At 45.1% G+C, this 15,617-nt stretch overlaps 1 long non-coding RNA gene across 1 annotated transcript; it reads right to left on the bottom strand.

The window, feature by feature from the left end:
- Positions 1-2,362: 2,362 nt before the first annotated feature.
- Positions 2,363-10,829, bottom strand: LOC137887126 (uncharacterized). The gene is made up of 3 exons (XR_011105022.1): positions 10,518-10,829; positions 9,379-10,028; positions 2,363-3,435 (listed from the first exon to the last, which is right to left on the bottom strand). It is a non-coding gene; the product is annotated as an uncharacterized lncRNA (long non-coding RNA).
- Positions 10,830-15,617: the final 4,788 nt, after the last annotated feature.

The raw sequence follows: 15,617 nt of genomic DNA on the forward strand, positions 1-15,617 counted from the left end.
TTTTTGGCTCCGCCCCCTCGTTTTGAACGAGCCTATTGAAACAGTTCCAGAGTGACTTGAGCTCCGCCAGTCGAAGGGCTTTGAGTTCATTCATATCAGCACATGTGTTGCAGCACAGTCAGTCAGTGTGTGTGTGTGTGTGTGTGTGTGTGTGTGTGTGTGTGTGTGTGTGTGTGTGTGTGTGTGTGTGCGCGCACATGTTGCAACGCTTTAAGTGTTGTAATGATTTACGGTCACTGTTTAAAGGGTCAGTTCACCCAAAAGTAACAACAGAAAACATGTTTTCTCTCTCTTCCTCTCTGGACGTATTTATTCTAGACGTAGTTGTAGTTCTCACTGTTTTCCCTCCTGATTGTTTGATTAAAAACTACAGTGACCAGCAGAAACCGAGAGCAGAAAAACACTAATTTAGTGTCTTTTATTACATACAACAGTCACAAAATAGCTGAAAGAAACAAAGTGCTGATGGTAAAACAGGTTGTCCAGGACAGCTGATGGATTGGATACAAGTCAATGATTATAAAGACACACATGTTCAGACAGTTTGGGATTATTCGGCCTTTGACAGCCAATGAATCTCCAGCTCTCTTTGTTATTTATTTCCCTCCAGTTTTCCCTCTTGTCTTCAAACTGTTTCGCTCTACGAACTCCGTCTATAGCATCGGTTTCAGTGACAGCGTGTCAGTTTCCGCTGGTTACATGCATATTGTCTTATTAATAGTTTTTAGGTTTACTTGGTTATAGGTTTAGGAAAAGGTCTCAGTTTGGGTTGAAATAAGTATGTTTGTTACGTTAAATACGTACGTTTGGTACCAAACGTGCTTAAGTGGCGTTAAGAACGTAACAAACCTACGGTAAAATAAGAAGCTGTGGTAACGGTTGCTAGGAGCAATGGCATTAACGGCATGCTGGGTACAGCTCGCTCTCCGTCCCTCGTTACAATATTAACTGTTACACCGCCGAACGGCATGCTGGGTACAGCTCGCTCTCCGTCCCTCGTTACAATATTAACTGTTACACCGCCGAACAGCCGGAGAGACCGGAGATCAACGAGGACACAATTAATAGTAATTTTCTCAACAAACGTTTATCCGATCGATTTCAAACTTGGCGGGTTTGTTGATCAGGACCAGAGGAAGTTCACTGTCGAGTTTGAAGTTGTTTGGATAAACAGTTCTCCAGAAAGCGCCAAACAATCAGCTCGTTCCCAACAGGCCCATTTTGAACTGGCACTAGTTTGTAAAAGTCGAAAACAACCTGAAGAGCTGCAAACATCTCCAGGCAAAGATGGCGTCCATATATTCTTAGAAAACCCTGATTGGCTCAGTTCAACCAGGAACGCAGGACCCGTTTGAGTCAGTTAGTGATCCAGAGGGTCTGGAACCAGATGTAAAAAAGAAAAAAACTAAACAAACAAGATGCTGGACTTTGCAGTGTCACATTGTGAAATGTGCTCAGCGTCTATATTCAGAGTCCAAACAGTCAGCAGCTTCCTAGAGGGACGGCAGACGGGTTGTGAGGGACAGAAATAAACTCACACGAGGTCTGCAGCGTGGAGACGAGACGGGTCGATGGCGGCCGCTCGCTCAGTCACTGTTTGCTCTGTTTCACATCTTTGGTCAATGTCGAAACATGGATTTCACACATTATGTCAACTTCCAAGTCCATTCCATTAAAAATGAATCCAACTCCGTTGTGACATAAACCAGTATTCACCAGTCAGAGGGGGTTTTATTTAAAGCTCTAATATCACGGCAGGGGAATCTTACCCAAATAAAAGTTACACCTCAGACGGATTTATTTACGTTATTACCAAAATAAGTTCTGATCCACACTGCAGACTTCTGGTTCCTTAATTAGCGCCTTCTTCTTTCTCACACGTGTGCTTTAAAGTGACCGTTGGCTCCATCGCCTGTCATAAATAACAAAATGTTGCTGCTCAGAAAGGACAGAAACTGATTCATATTTCTAATCCAGACTGCTGAAGCCTCTTATTATATTGGGCTGAAAGCTCCGATGCGTCTTTTCCTGGATTGAGGATTTTGTCCATCTTGTAAATGTGTAAGAAAAGAAAGTGTGAACTTCTCCTTTAATGTTGTCACGTTTCCTCCTTATTTAAAACCTGCTTAGACTGTGTGTTTATTCCTGAGTCTGGGCTGAACGCCAGTTGGCTGCTGGAGTGACTGTTGATTAAATATCAGAGGGCATCAGGTCCATCTCTGTGTGTGTGTGTGTGTGTGTGTGTGTGTGTGTGTGCGTGAGTGTGTGAGTGTGTTTTAGCTGATTCATTTCTTCATTGCTTTATTGATTTAAGTCAAAACAGGATACATCATTAGCTTTGACACGAAGTACAAGTCAGATTAATTATGTATGTTGTTGATCATATACTGTATTATTGCATATGTTATCCACGTAATACTGAATGAGGAAGTGTGAAGACGCAGCAGTACAAGTCCACACAGGGTGGGAGTGGAGGTGTTTGTTTCACACGGGGAACGAGAAGTCGACGTTGATTTATTTGTCACGTAGCATTGTGCACTTCAGTAACATTTCAGTAACACTTCAGTAACTCTTCAGTAACACTTCAGTAACTCTTCAGTAACACTTCAGTAACTCTTCAGTAACACTTCAGTAACACTTCATTAACTCTTCAGTAACACTTCAGTAACACTTCAGTAACACTTCAGTAACTCGTCAGTAACACTTCAGTAACATTTCAGTAACACTTCAGTAACATTTCAGTAACACTTCAGTAACTCTTCAGTAACACTTCAGTAACACTTCAGTAACTCTTCAGTAACACTTCAGTAACACTTCAGTAACTCGTCAGTAACATTTCAGTAACACTTCAGTAACACTTCAGTAACACTTCAGTAACTCTTCAGTAACACTTCAGTAACACTTCAGTAACACTTCTCTAGTTATTTAAACCCAAACAACAATTTGTTCCTGTTTCCTGTTATTTTGAAAAGACTGGATTCATGTGACGAGCAGAAAGTGACACATGTTGCTGGACTTTTGTAGGAAAACCCACAAAAAATTAGGTGCAACTTTTGTTAGATATCATACGAACTGTTGTATGACGATACGTTGATTAACGTTACTGTGAGGAACGTTCATGTTGTGTTGATTATGTCGCCCCCTATGGACTAAAGTGGTAGTGTCTCCAGACTCCCTCTAGAAAGCCTCTCATTCTACTGCAGCAGGGTCTGACAGTCTGAACCCTCTCAGTCCTGGTTCTGGTTCTCCCGTTGCTTCCCTTCCCTCCAGCGGGTCCAGCAATACGTCCTGGGTCTCCAGCAGCATGGTGTCGTGGTGCTGGATCTGGGTCTGTCCACAGTGGACCGGTTTCTGCTGGAGGATCTGGGTCTGTCCACGGTGGACCGGTCTCTGCTTGAGGATCTGGGTCCGTCCACGGTGGACCGGTCTCTGGTCCTTTAATAATATGGAATAATGTTCTTTAAAAACGTTACACATCACTTCTGCGGTTCTGAATAATTGATATAATTCACATTTCAACTAAACATGGCCGTTCCTCGAACTTCAGTCCAGCTGCACCGAGTTTATTTAAAGAACACACCTAGTTTAACAAAATCATGTTTGTAACTTGATATCTTCTGTCAGAGGGTTCAAACTCTACCAGAGTGTCTAGCATCATCAGATATGGGTTTACTAATCTATCATATCTGTGTGAACATCTATAACTATACTTCTGTTTTCTCTCTTTGGGACATGTGCTCTCTCTCCTCCACACTCAACAACAACATTCAGCACTTGGGCTTCATTACCAATAGAGAGGGAGGGAGGAGGGAGGAGATTCTCAGAAATAGTAAGTGACTGAGTACATGGTCCAGCATGAAGCAAACAGAGAGGAAGTCAGAGACCTGCAGGTCAGAGTCACTGAACTCATCAGAATGAAGCCTGCCAGTGTTTCATTTATTAATAATTCAAAAGCTTCCTGCTGAGCCTCTTTTAATTCATACTTTTGACTTTGATATCTTGAGAAAAAAATTTCATGAAAATAAAAACAAATAGGACAACAATAAAACAAGGAAAGAGTTTAGTTCAGCAATAGATTCACTGATCTGGAAATATCAACACAACTTCAACAACAGAGTCTAAAAGTATTATAATAAGACAATGAAATACCACTCAAACATCAGCAGATACAAATCAATCTGCATACGTCTCCTTCAGTACCAGGTCTCTGGGGTCATGAAGAGGGCCGTACCCTGGTGTTTAATCAAAGGACCCCAGTGGGGGTCCACCAGGAACTGTACTGGGGCCCCTGACAGGTTAAACCGGTCCTGGATGTTCATAGTAGTTTATTGAAACCTAAATAAAGCAGCTCCAATTCATTCACTCTCTCTCACTCTCTCTCTCTCTCTCTCTCTCTCTCTCTCTCTCTCTCTCTCTCTCTCTCTCTCGCAATTTCAATTCAATTTTCAATTTCAATAGCTTTATTGGCATGAAAGTTTAGAAACAGTATTGCCAAAGCATCAACAAAATTAAACATACAATAATATTAATACACAATAACATTAATACACAATATTGTTAATATAACATCTAGATTGATTATTAATTCTCTCTCTCTGTGTCTCTCTCTCTCTCTCTCCCTCTGTCTCTGTCTCTCTCTCTCTCTCTCTCTCTCTCTCTCTCTCTCTCTCTCTCACTCTCTCTCTGTGTCTCTCTCTCTCTACACACACACACACACACACACACACACACACACACACACACACACACACACACACACACACACACACACACACACACACACATATGTAAACAAAGGCCCAGACTGCTTGGTTGATTTTCAGGCTCTCTGTTGTTATTTCATGGCAACAAGCCACACCCTGCTGTGACCCTGATCCACTGTATCACACACACACACACACACACACACACACACACACACACACACACACACACACACACACACACACATGGGGATCAGGGGATCCTTGAAAAGCAGCATCAACAAACGGAGCTCATTTCAGTTTAAGGAAGAAGAAAAAAAAGAAAGAAATTCATTGTCAATTCAAACATACTGCAATATATGGTTGCACCCCCTCCTCCTACTTCCTCCCTTCTCCCTGATGATTTTGCCAACTTCTTTGACAAGAAGGTAAACGATATCAGATCCTCCTTCTCTCAGCCCCTCTCTCCCTGTCCAATCCTGCCCCCACAGCTCTCCCTCCCATCTCCACGTCCCATCTTACCCTTTCTGGCTCCTCTCTCCCCTAACGAGGTCCTCAACCTTGTTACGTCTAACCGCCCCACCACGTGCTCCCTTGACCCGATCCCTTCCCCTCTTCTTCAGTCTATTGCGACTGAACTCCTTCCTTTCCTCACCCACCTCATCAACACATCTCTTGTTTCAGGATGCTTTCCCACGGCCTTCAAGGCCGCCAGAGTCACCCCCCTTCTGAAGAAACCATCACTTGACCCCTCTGATGTCAAGAACTTCAGACCGGTTTCTCTTCTACCCTTTCTATCCAAAACACTTGAACGTGCTGTCTTTAACCAACTGTCTTCCTATCTCCACCAAAACAGCCTTTTGGACCCCCACCAGTCCGGGTTCAAAGTGGGTCACTCGACAGAGACGGCCCTCCTTGCGGTGACAGAGTCGCTTCACGCCACGAGAGCGAACTCTCTCTCCTCTGTCCTGATTCTCCTGGACTTGTCTGCGGCGTTTGACACTGTGAACCATCAAATCCTCCTCTCCACCCTCGAGGGGATGGGCGTCTCAGGCTCTGCACTCTCCCTGTTTGCATCCTACCTGACGGGTCGATCCTACCAGGTGACCTGGAGGGGGGCCGTGTCGGAACCACGCATACTGACTACGGGGGTTCCGCAAGGGTCAGTCCTGGGCCCCCTTCTCTTCTCGCTCTACACAACATCTCTGGGTTCTGTTATTCGCTTGCATGACTTCTCCTACCATTGTTATGCCGATGACACCCAGCTGGTCTTGTCATTTCCCCCCGGTGACACCCAAGTGGAGACGCACATCGCTGCGTGTTTGGCTGACATCTCGAAGTGGATGACGACACACCACCTCAAGCTCAACCTAGACAAAACTGAGCTACTGTTCCTCCCGGGGAAGGGTTGCCCGCACCGGGACCTGTCCATCACCATTGACGATACCGTGGTGACGCCGACTCGGACTGAGAGGAACCTGGGTGTGACCCTGGATGACCAACTGTCATTCTCGGCAAACATTTCATCCGTTACACGCTCCTGCAGATTCCTGCTCTACAACATCAGGAGGATTTGTCCCTTCCTGACTGACGAGACGGCGCAGGTTCTCATCCAGGCTCCTGTCATCTCCCGCCTGGACTACTGACACTCTCTACTCGCCGGAGCCCCGGCGTCGGCCATAAGACCTCTGGAGCTTGTCCAGAAAGCTGCAGCTCGCCTGGTGTTCAATCGCCCCAAGTTCTCCCACACAACTTCCTTTCTCCGTTCTCTACACTGGCTACCTGTAAGAGCTCATCCAGTTTAAGACTCTGGTGCTAGAATACAGGGCAGTGAAAGGAACAGCTCCTTCCTATCTCCAGGCCATGGTCAAGCCCTACACCCCCGCCCGACCACTTCGCTCTGCTGCCTCGGGGCGATCGGTCGCCCCGTCGCTCAGAGGTCCTGGAGGCCGATCGACCCGGTCACGTCTGTTTTCTGTCCTGGCCCCACAGTGGTGGAATGAACTTCCCACTGACGTCAGGACAGCGGAGTCGCTGCCCATCTTTCGGCGCAGGCTGAAAACCCACCTCTTCAGGAAGTGCTACCCTGAGCCTTCCACTTAGCGCTTATTGTTTTCATACTAGCTTGTTGCACTTATTGTATTCGTATTACTTATAGCACTAACTGTTTCTCTTGTTTCTGTACTTTGGCTCTGAGTTATGCTCTGCTTCAGGCTCTTAGATGCTTGTTTGGAAAAGGAAATGTACTTATGACTTCTGGTGACTAGTAGTTCTTTTGATTACCAATGTTGATGCACTTATTGTAAGTCGCTTTGGATAAAAGCGTCTGCTAAATGACTGTAATGTAATGTAATATGTTTTATATATATATATATATAAAACCAGCTTCGATCCTTCATCTCAGAGGAGCGTGTTCAAACATGATTGACTGTTTAACTGCAGATAACAACAGAAACTGAAAGAAAAGACATTTAACAGCTCAGCAGAAGACATTGTACCTGCTCTAATCACCTGTGTGTGTGTGTGTGTGTGTGTGTGTGTGTGTGTGTGTGTGTGTGTGTGTGTGTGTGTGTGTGTGTTTTCATAGTGCAGCCATAAAATATTGTAGTAAAATGTGATAAAGTTCCAGTAAAGCTGCATAGTTTCAGCAATAAACCCATCAGCTGTATCACACATAGAAGAGTATGTGTGTGTGTGTGTGTGTGTGTGTGTGTGTGTGTGTGTGTGTGTGTGTGTGTGTGTGTGTTTGTTTTGTCTGAAATATTCACCTCAGGTTTATCAAACTCTGATTGTGTACAAATGTGTTTTGACGGCCAAGCTCAAACATCACGTCCATGAGGAGGAGCTTCATCGTGTCAGCGTCCCCGGATCACCTCAGCTCTATTCAAGGTCACCACCTGAACCCAGACACAGGCGTAATCCTCTGTTCAAACAAGCCTTCACCTCTTCACATTACCATCTCCTGTATGTCCGTTTGAGCTCTCTGACGCACTATTCATTACAGCCCGTATTTAATGTGACCTCACTCACTCTTCATCCTCCTTCCTGCTTGTGGCGCAACGCTCAAACGTGTCCCCGGAGGAACATTACATTACATTTACATTACATTACATTACAGTCATTTAGCAGACGCTTTTATCCAAAGCGACTTACAATAAGTGCATCAACATTGGTAATCAAAAGAACTACTAGTCACCAGAAGTCATAAGTACATTTCCTTTTCCAAACAAGCATCTAAGAGCCTGAAGCAGAGCATAACTCAGAGCCAAAGTACAGAAACAAGAAAATCAGTTAGTGCTATAAGTAATACGAATACAATAAGTGCAACAAGCTAGTATGAAAACAATAAGCGCTGAGTGGAAGGCTCAGGGTAGCACTTCCTGAAGAGGTGGGTCTTCAGCCTGATGAAAGATGGGCAGCGACTCCGCTGTCCTGACGTCAGTGGGAAGTTCATTCCACCACTGTGGGGCCAGGACAGAAAACAGCCGTGACCGAGTCGATCGGCCTCCAGGACCTCTGAGCGACGGGGCGACCGATCGCCCCGAGGCAGCAGAGAGAAGTGGTCGGGCGGGGTGTAGGACATGACCGTGGCCTGGAACGCCACGTGTTAGGAACCAACGGCTCCTCTGGGAACCGGCCCGGTCCGTTTGTGTTGGTCGGAGCTGAAATCTTCTATGTCAAAGGGATCCTGATTTCAGAAAACTTCATATAATGGATGAAAAAGAAATTGTGGTTCAGTCGGGTCGGTGAGGTCACGAGGAGAGGATCGGACCATTTCTAGGTTGACAGTTTCAAATGAACAAAGAGTCCTCAGTTGATTTCAGTGTTCAGTGTTCTCAATGTTACACATCCAAGAGAACCAAAGTATCAACAGTAAAAGGACATATTGTACAGAGTCGCCCCTTCCAGATACACACATAAACATATCATATTATTAAATTACTATGACTGATATATTAACCTTCTGAACCACAGAGCAGTTTCTTCCTCTCTGTGGTCTTGATTTTCAAAATAAAAGTCCAGCTCCTCTGTGAAACAGAACCATGGCGACTAGAAGTAGAGAAGTAGAACAACTTCAGTCTTTAGTGAGAACAACACAGTTATGATGACATCACTCATTAAAGAGAAAAACACAAGTTGAATTTCTTTGATAATTTATTTTACAAAAATTGGAAAACAATAGAATCTATAAATCCAACATGTCTACAAGTGTTACCAATGTATGGAAACATGAAGTGTTATAAATATTAAACTATTAATTATCATGTCTCATCTCCTCTCCTCTTCTCTCCTCTCTCCTCTCCTTTCCTCCCATCTTTCCTCTCCTCTCTCCTCTCTCCTCTCCTCTCCTCTCTTCTCTCATCTCCTCTCTCCTCTCCTCTCTCCTCTCCTTTCCTCCCATCTTTCTTCTCCTCTCTCCTCTCCTCTCCTCTCCTCTCTCCTCTCCTTTCCCCTCCCCTCCCCTCCTCTCTCCTCTCTCCTCTCCTCTCCTTTCCTCCAGAGGAGCAATAGAAAGCTTCCTGACTATAAACGTAACAAACTGAGCGAGGGACTAAAACCAACCAGAATGTCACTGGAACCATCTACTAAGCATCGGTGATGTTGGTGACATGAGGTGACATTAACACCCTAAAGCCACCAGACACCACCTGTGTGGAGAGACTCCTCGACTCACCTTCCACCCTCCATGTGTGACACCGTGTCATTCAGAGTCTGTCCACACGTTGGTGTAAACAGCACAGATACCTGTAGAGCAGAGCGTCGGCGTTCCAGGAATACGAGAACCGCGTCGCTGACAGAATGAAGAACGCTCAGAAGCTCCATCTGGGATCCACTCACTTGATAAACTGCTCAGATTGAGAAAGCTGGTCGGCCTGTGCAAGGATGGGGGAGGGGCGCTGTCTGAACACAAAGCTCTCCAGTCAGCAGAACGTTAAACACACACACACACACACACACACACACACACACACACACACACACACACACACACATATGTATAAAACAGTGTTACGTAACTCCAGCCGGGGGCCCGAGTCCCTCGTACATTCAGAGAATCAGTAACTTGGGGTGAAGCGATCGGGAGTTTTACAAACTGTCATTACATAATCCCTGTTGATCAATCCCACAATGCAACGTGGGGGTGGGGGAGGACGGAGGGCTCAGAGAAACTACTTTTCACCCCTGAAGTACATCTGCAGCTCAGGCCAGCCCATGTTCACACACATACCAAGCACACGGCGTCTCCACGGCCTCCACACGGGTCGGGCGATGTCACTGATGTGGAGCAGAAGAGCTTCTTGTTTCACTGTCGTAATAAACCACCTGTGTCGTGTTAAAACACAGAAAATACAGGAGACTCAGTAACATCGAGCTGAAGCTAGCAAACACGAGCCACTGACACCCAACAGGTGTTTTATTCAGCTCACACATCATAGGATAACTTGTGAAAAAGTTACTCCTCATTTTTCATGGTGGTGGAAGATGGTGAAATACTAAGTTGAGACCATAATGTACAAGATGAACATCAAGAAGACTGTAAACTAGAGATTGAGACCATAAACTCATGTTTACAATGTTTACTGAGGGAATAAATCAAGAGAGAAGTAGAGTCATTTTAGACTAGACTTCTATACAACCAGAGGAGTCGCCCCCTGGTGGACACTAGAGAGAATGCAGCTTTAACACGTGAAGCATCGACTTCACTGTCGTCTTCGCTTCACTCTCATTAAAACTATTTGAAAATGCTTGTTACGTGAAAACGGTCTTCAAAAGAAACTTCTTTGAATACTTAGTCAGGCGGACTCTTCTCACCCTCAATGGTCGCCGTGTTTTCTACGCAGAAGGCATCGAGGAAGCTGGTCGGTCAGGTTGGTCTCATCCAGCATTCGTATCTGTACCAAAGAAAAACAATGTTCATAGATACCCCACAAAGTCATTTAGCACGTTAATAACTATAAAGGTTGGAGGTGGATGGATCCAACAAACAGTGATGTTTCACCAGGAGTCAACCTTGATTCATTTGTCACTTATTTTCTGTGCTTCAGTAACGGCACTGCTGTAAATAGTTTACCCCAAAACAACAATCTCTTACTGAACCTAACTAAGTTGTTTCCTGTGAAAATGGAAGTTTATTTTGAAAAGACCTTATTCATTTAACTAGCCAACAAATTTGGGTTGGTCCCGTGAAGATTTAACTCGATTGTCAAGTGATCAAACAAGCCGGCAACGCCCTGTTAGTCAGTACACAGTGTACACAGTGTACTACATGGAAGAGTACTAACGGGAGTATTCATATTGAGACACATCTCGCTGCTGTCCCACCACACAGAAGAGCCATGTTTTAACCTTTAAGTGCCATCAGAGAGCGACATTGTTGGGTCCACATCAGCTGAGAGAACCTTCAGCCACAACAATATCACCTTATCTCTTTAGTTTGCTGTTAATGAATGAATGGTTCTGTGCCTGCAGGCTCACGGTACAGCAACAAATAAACCCTTTGATATTACTTCCTGCCATGTGCAACCTCCTCACATTCCTGTGAGGGAGAGCGAGGGGTGTGTCTCCCTGTCTCTCTCCCTCCCTCTCGCTCTCTTTGAATGGGGGAAACAAACTCGGCGAACCCAAAGCTTGCTGGCTGTCCTCCAACTGCTATCAAAGTTGATCCTCCGGGCTGAAAGGGCCTGTTTTCTTTTCTCCGTTGGGCTCGGCACCACGGCCGCCCGTTAAAGGACGAGCGTGGAGCGCCAGAACAACGACCGCAAGTTTTAACAGGATTCGTGGCGACCGGGCAGGATCCACAGTTAAAGATACACTTCCTCCAAATTAGCCACAGCGCCCAAAACGTCATGCAGCTGGGTGAACATATTCAACATTTCTCTTCCTGTCAACATAACCATGTGCTGCTTCGTATCTCAACGCTGTCTGACTTCCTGGATGTGTCTCTCAGCTCCAAGCCCATTGGTTCCTACTATGGACGACAAAAACAACACACACATTCCATCTATGAGAACGTTTCCGAAAACAGATGGTCACTGTTGTTTTTATGAAACTAAAGTTAGCAAACATTAGCTAACTATGATATCTTTTTTATCGAGCGTTTATCTTCGAAAGTCCAGAAACACGTGCTCCTTCCATGAATACAGTGTTTTCAAAATAAACTTCCGTCATTTCATTAAAATCATTTTTAAAAGCCAATGCAGGCTGTTAAAACACTCTGTGTCTGATCAGAGTTTTAGGACTTCCTGGTTTGTTTTTAAGCACCAACTGGAAGACTATTGTTGGTCTGAATGTGCCTCTAAATACAGAGGAGCCTCAGCAGCTGTGAGTGAACCCCCCCAACCCAACACACACACACACACACACACACACACACACACACACACACACACACACACAAACAGAGCATTGTTTTCTATGAGTGATGTCATCTGTAAGGTTTATTAATCTCCTAAACGTCCGTGTTTATTTCAAACACAGTGAGGGATTACAGAAGGTCTCCCACACACACACACACACACACACACACACACACACGCGGCGTTCCTGTTGTGATGGTGTGTTCAGGGAACCTGTGAGAGCAGCAGCTGCTGTTGCAGACAAACAGGAATTGTACTTGCGGGCTCCGCTGACTCACGTACAGGAAAACATGAAAGACTGAGGAAGTGTGTGACCCACTTCACTGGCAGCTCACTTCCTCGTGTTGTGGACCGACTTGTCCCTGTAGAGACACAAGTATGAAGGGACGTTGGGCTGGAGGCTGTTTGACTCGAGATATTCTCGGACACTGTGTGTCATTTTATTTGTTGGCTTCCTTATTCAAGATATGCTTATTGTTGACACACTGCACAGGGCGTGGACACATTAACAGGAACACCGTGGTCCAGTACAGCAACTAAGAACCTCGCTGGGAGGTTTTGATTCAATAAAAAGTTCTGGTTATTTAGCAGTCAGACTCACTGACGAAACTACACAATGATAAACGATGTCCAGCACCATGAACCCTCACTGCTCTACTGTCTGTGTGAGTGGGAACGCTTGAGAACGCTTGAGAACGCTTGAGAATGCGTGAGAACGCTTGACAATGCTTGAGAACGCTTGAGAACGCTTGAGAATGCGTGAGAACGCTTGAGAACGCGTGAGAATGCGTGAGAATGCGTGAGAACGCGTGATAACGCTTGAGAACGCTTGAGAACGCGTGAGAACGCTTGAGAACGCTTGAGAACGCGTGAGAACGCTTGAGATCGCGTGAGAACGCTTGAGAACGCGCAAGAACGCTTGAGAACGCGCAAGAACACTTGAGAACGCTTGAGAGTGAGTGACAGAGAACGCTTGAGAACGCTTGAGAATGCTTGAGAACACTTGAGAACGCTTGAGATCACGTGAGAACGCTTGAGAATACTTGAGAATGCTTGAGAAAGCTTGAGAACGCTTCAGAACGCTTGAGAACGCTTGAAAGTGCTTGAGAGTGCTTGAGAACGCTTGAGAACACGTGAGAATGCTTGAGAACGCTTGAGAATGCTTGAGAACGCTTGAGAACACTTGAGAACGCTTGAGAGTGAGTGGGAACACTTGAGAACGCATGAGAACGCTTGAGAACACTTGAGAACGCTTAAGAACGCTTGAGAACACTTGAGAACGCTTGAGAGTGAGTGCGAGAAAACGCTTGAGAACACTTGAGAACACTTGAGAACGCTTGAGAATGCTTGAGAACGCTTGAGAATGCGTGAGAACGCGTGAGAACGCTTGAGAACGCTTGAGAACGCGTGAGAACGCTTGAGAATACTTGAGAACGCTTGAGATCGCGTGAGAACGCTTGAGAACACTTGAGAACGCTTGAGAACACGTGAGAACGCTTGAGAACGCTTGAGAATGCTTGAGAACGCTTGAGAACACTTGAGAACGCTTGAGAGTGAGTGGGAACGCGTGAGAACGCTTGAGAACACTTGAGAACGCTTGAGAGTGAGTGGGAACGCTTGAGAATGCTTAAGAACACTTGAGAACGCTTGAGAACGCTTGAGAGTGAGTGCGAGAGAACGCTTGAGAACACTTGAGAACACTTGAGAACGCTTGAGAGTGAGTGGGAACGCTTGAGAACGCTTAAGAACGCTTGAGAACACTTGAGAACGCTTGAGAGTGAGTGCGAGAGAACGCTTGAGAACACTTGAGAACACTTGAGAACGCTTGAGATCGCGTGAGAACGCTTGAGAATGCTTGAGAACACGTGAGAATGCATGAGAATGCTTGAGAGTGGGAACGTTTGAGAACGCTTGAGAACGCTTGAGAACACTTGAGAGTGAGTGAGAGAGAACGCTTGAGAACGCTTGAGAACGCTTGAAAACACTTGAGAACGCTTGAGAGTGAGAGAGAGAGAACGCTTGAGAATGCTTGAGAACGCTTGAGAGTGAGTGGGAACGCTTGAGAACGCTTGAGAAGGCTTGAGAATGTGTGAGAATGCATGATAATGTGTGGGAACACTTGAGAATGAAGTTTTAATTGTTCCTTCATGTCAGCTTCATGTTACATTCTGTCTGGACACACAAAACATCTAAATGTGAATCCAGGAAGACATCGTTAGCAGAAACATCTGATCAGTCATGTGAATTAAATGTTCTAAGTCAGAGTTTGTTCTACGTCAGTTTGTTCTACGTCAGAGTTTGTTCTACGTCAGTTTGTTCTCCGTCAAAGTTCCCACATCCCATTTAGCACATCAACTCTTTTTCAACAAAGATAAAAAAAAACACTTCAAGCGAGCGTAGGAAGTGAGGAAGTTTGATCACATTTATCCGTTTCCATCAAAATTTTTAAATAATATACTTCAATCAAAGTGATTGTAAAAAAAAGACAAATAGTTTATGGAAACATGACGAGTGATTCCTCCTCAGTCTGCTTGTTCTCTAACATGTGAAACATGTGATTCTGTTCTATGAGTGGAACTATTATCACTATAGTCACCTGAACGGCCCTTTAAACTGCAGGAACATGTACTAAAATGTGCTGATTGAATTAAAGTGTGATTTCATGCTCTTCATGCTCTTAGATGCTTGTTTAAAGGAAATGTACTTATGACTTCTGGTGACTAGTATTTCTTTTGATTACCAATGTTGATGCACTTATTGTAAGTCGCTTTGGATAAAGCGTCTGATAAATGACTGTAATGTAATGATTTATGAAGAACATTATTACTCAGCACTTTTACAACCAGACAGAAAACAGAAGTACGACACTAAACGTGAATGATCAAACATCACGTGTCTGAATACCTCGACTCTCTAATGCTATCAACACAGCATGCATACAAATAGCACGGTGTATGTATAATACTGTTCTATATTTATGATATAAATGTTATTTGTCCCTTGTCGTCTGAAGTGTTGTTTCTTTTCTGCTTCAGGAAGTGGTGACCGTTTATCTTGCTTTCACACGATGGTGTCACTCCCCAACCGCCACAACCTCACCGGGTTCCACTGTGACTGGACCCGCTGCTGCCATTGAAACCCACAGGAAACCCGAGCCGGGGCCCTCTGATTGGCCGACGGGGCGGGGGGAGGGGGGGGGGGGGGGGGGGGGGACACGTGTTGGAGGTGATAGTACAGCTCCTTGTATGGTCACGAGGGCCCTCTCTCTCTGACTGGAGCATCAGGTTCAGCACGGCTGCTGTTTCTCAGGAACAGAAATGTACACGGTGTTCTCCCACACACACACACACACACACACACACACACACACACACACACACACACCCTCCACTCCTATTGTCAGCGTGTCAGCTCCAAACGTTCACACGTGTGTTTACACACCGTTTTAATGTGCCGTCATAGACGTTTGATGGAGTTGCATCATATGCATCCAGTGCAGAGGTGTCTGCTGAACACGTGTGATTGTTTAGACAAAGAGATGATCATTATACACATA

This window comes from Cebidichthys violaceus, unplaced genomic scaffold, assembly GCF_023349555.1.
Source record: "Cebidichthys violaceus isolate CVI_PGR_0920_01 unplaced genomic scaffold, fCebVio1.0.p SCAF_48, whole genome shotgun sequence".
Classification (NCBI taxonomy): Eukaryota; Metazoa; Chordata; class Actinopteri; order Perciformes; family Stichaeidae; genus Cebidichthys; species Cebidichthys violaceus.